Raw genomic sequence first — 3,984 nt, 5'->3', positions numbered from 1 at the left:
CCGCGCCTTTGCTTCCAATGCGCCGCGCCGCGCTCGTAACTGAAACTGCGCGCGCTCGCATCAACTTTGGCGCCACCCAACGCCCATTCTGCATTCCGCATGCGCGCGCGTCACTGAGTGCAATCGCGCGCGCCCATCATGGCCTCATGCATGCCCCTTGTGTAACCTGGTGCGCACACATTCAGCCCCTTGCCGCATGTCCGACTCTAGGGGTGTGACAAACCACCCCCACCCGTTGAACTCAACGTCCTCGTTGAGAGGGTCTGTATTCTGGTTAAGTCATCCAATCTTGGGTCCTCAGTCCCACGTATCCAAACAAAGTCAAAATTCAACAAAAATTCAAGGCATGTCTGCTGCATACCACCTCCATTTGACTCTAAGAAAAATCCATTGTCAATATGGTCTGTAAAAACAAAGAATCGCTCCTCACTCAGGAGGCTTTCATGTTTCCTCAAACAAAACGTTGTGCACAACATCTCCTTCACTTCATCACTGTAGGAAACCGCGCTTGGATTTAATTCCCAAGTATTATGTTCTACTGGTTCCCCATCAAAAAGGAGAACAGACTGTAACTCATTAGTAGAAACACAGATGTGCACTTCATAGATATCCCCAGGTATCCGAAAATCATTTCCCACATGATTCCTCGAAGTCAAAATAAAATTCAAGTGAACTTGTTCCGTGGTTTGAGTATTAGTACCTTTCAAGTATTCTGCAATTTGTTTTCTCGAATTGCCACAAAGTAGTATCTCTTTCCCAAGTGGCTTCGATCTCAGGCTTCCCTTTCCATAACACCAGAAATTCTGTGCGTTTGAATTTCTTATGTTGGCCAAGGGTCCTGTGATCCAGTATCCTCTCAATGTCTAGATCAAACTGCTTCCGAATCATAGGTGGCGCTCTAGCCATCTTATTCCGATCTGGATATTGTTCATCATCATGGTAAGGCTTCAAAAAGCTCACATGAAATGTAGGATGAACTCTGATTCTGTCAGGTAGTTTAATCTTGTAAGCCACGTTGCCTACTCGCTGCACTACTTCAAAAGGTCCATCATACTTTGGAATCAAACCCCGATGTACTGTCTTGCTGTTAATCTTCTTCCATATTTGAGGAGTAAGTTTCAACAGAACCTTATCCCCAACTTGGAATTCTAAATCCCGTCTATGCTGATCTGCATACTTTTTCATCCGTTCTCTAGCCTGTCTCAAACTGTCCTCGGCCTCTTCAAGCAACTCTTGCTTATCTTTGGCAAACCGAATAGCTGCTGGTGATTTCCCTTCGACGGTCCATTGTGAAACATCTAAGGGAGTGATTGGTTGATGCCCCAAAACAATCTCAAAAGGGCTCTTCCCCGTGGAAGAGGATTTGTGCAAGTTATAGCAAAACTGAGCACTATCCAACAAATCCAACCAATTCTTCTGACTAGCCGATACATAATGCCGTAGGTATTCTTCAAGCAAATGATTAATTCTCTCAGTCTGCCCATCAGTTTGTGGATGATTGGCAGTAGAGAATTTAAGATTGGTTCCCATCATATTGAATAAGGAAGTCCAAAACCGTCCTGTGAACCTGGCATCTCTGTCACTTACTATATCCAAGGGCAAGCCAAAATGTTTTACCACATGCTTATAAAACAATTCAGCAGCAACATCCGACGGACATGAAGAAGGGGCTGCAACAAACACTGCATATTTCGAAAACCTGTCAACCACAACTAAAACTGATGTTAGTTTGTTTACCTCCGGGAATCCGCTGATGAAATCCATGGATACTGAAATCCAAGGACCAATCGGGACAGGTAGAGGCTGCAACAACCCAGCTTCTTTCTTTCTCTCTGTTTTATCTTGTTGACATATGAGGCACGTCTTTACATATGCTTCTATGTCTTCTTCCATCTTAGGCCAGTAGTAAGACCTAGCCAACAAAGCAATCATTCGTTCTACTCCAGGATGTCCTGCCCACTGCGGATCATGTGTTTCCTTGAGTAAGGCTCTTCTTACTCCATCGGCCGCAGGTACATACACACGTCCCCCTTTGTATTTCAGGAGACCATCTTCTATCCAGTATCTCCGCACAATACCATCAGTTACCTGCTGTAATAACTTCCCATATGTGACATCTTTCCCGACTGCTTCCTTGATCTGTTCCATCATCCCAGTTTCAACATGGGACACAGAATATAAAACAGCCATAATCGCCTTCCTACTGAGAGCATCAGCAACCTGATTATGTCTCCCAGCTTTGTGTTCCCACACAAAGTCATATTCAGCCAGAAATTCCTGCCACCTAGCCTGTTTGGGTGAAAGTTTTCTTTGGGTCTTAAAATAAGTATTTGCAACATTATCTGTTTTAACAACAAACCGTGTACCCAACAAATAAACACGCCAAACCTGAAGGCAATGGATTACTGCTACCATTTCCTTCTCATGAGCAGAGTATTTTTGCTCAGTAGGATTTAGTTTCCTGCTTTCAAATGCAACTGGATGTCCCTCTTGCACTAAGACTCCACCAATAGCCTTATCTGAAGCATCAGTGTGCACCTCAAAGGGCATCTCAAAATCAGGCAATCTCAATACAGGTTCAGAAGAGATGGCCTTCTTCAACCCCGTGAAGGCCTTCTCACATTTTTCATTCCAATCCCACGTCTCATTTTTCTTTAACAGATCAGTCAAAGGGGCAGCAATCTTTGCATAGCCAGCAATAAACTTTCGATAATAATTAGCTAACCCAAGAAATGATCGTAATTCTGAGACTTTAGTAAGGGCTGGCCATTCATTGATAGCCAGTATTTTTCTAGGATCCATCCTAACCTGATTCTTTCCAATAACATGTCCAAGGAACTTAATTTCCTGTCTAGCAAACTCACATTTTTCTGTCTTTACATACAGTTGAAATTCCCGCAATTTATCAAACACCAATTTCAAGTGTATAACATGCTCATCAAGTGAATTGCTATATATCACTATATCATCAAGGTATACCACCACAAAAGCATCCAAAAACTCGTATAAAACTTGATTCATCAAGTTACAGAAAGTAGCAGGCGCATTAGTCAGGCCAAACGGCATGACCAAAAATTCATAAGACCCATACCTTGTTACGCAGGTAGTCTTTGGCTCATCCCCCGGAGCAATGCGCACTTGCCAATAGCCACTTCTCAGATCCAACTTCGTGAACCAACAAGCCTTGCTTAGTCTGTCCATCAAGTCTTGAACAAGAGGTATTGGGTATTTGTTCTTTATGGTGACCTTGTTCAAGGCTCTGTAATCCACACACATTCTGAGTGACCCGTCTGCCTTCTTTTGAAATAGCACAGGCGCCCCATATGGCGCTTTAGAAGGCTGGATATACCCGGCATCCAGTAATTCCCCCAGTTGCTTCCTTAGTTCGGCCAACTCTAGAGGAGACATTCTGTACGGAGGTCGAGCAGGAGGCATCGATCCTGGAACCAGTTCGATTTTATGATCGATGGTTCTTCTGGGAGGCAACATTTTCGGTAGTTCAGGAGGCATAACATCCCGAAACTCGTTCAGCAACAAGGCAACACTTTCAGGTATGTCCATCACACCATCTTCCTTAGTTTCGGTCACTGTAGCAACATATGTATCTAGGCCTGCCTTCAAGCCTTTCTCAATGATCATAGCTGACGCTTGGACCACACTTCCCATCCTTGTTTCCTTTTCCACCCGCGGACAGCAAGGAATGAAGGAAGAGTGCCCTTCTTGCATAAGCATCACACCTTCAAGATGAGGCATAGGTGCAAGCTTGGCTTTCCGACAAAAATCAATACCAAGTATCAAATCAAAATCCTCCAATGGTATCACCAAAATATTCACTCGAGTAGACCATCTACCCACCGTGATATTTGTGTTATAAGACATCCCCACAACCGATTGAGCCTTAGAGTTGACTGTCTTCAGCATGCTTGGGCTCTTACTCACCTGCAAAGCATACTTCTTCGCTACTCTAGATGCAATAAAAGTATG

This window comes from Mangifera indica, unplaced genomic scaffold, assembly GCF_011075055.1.
Source record: "Mangifera indica cultivar Alphonso unplaced genomic scaffold, CATAS_Mindica_2.1 Un_0140, whole genome shotgun sequence".
Taxonomy (NCBI): domain Eukaryota; kingdom Viridiplantae; phylum Streptophyta; class Magnoliopsida; order Sapindales; family Anacardiaceae; genus Mangifera; species Mangifera indica.
This window is presented reverse-complemented; position numbering follows the sequence as displayed.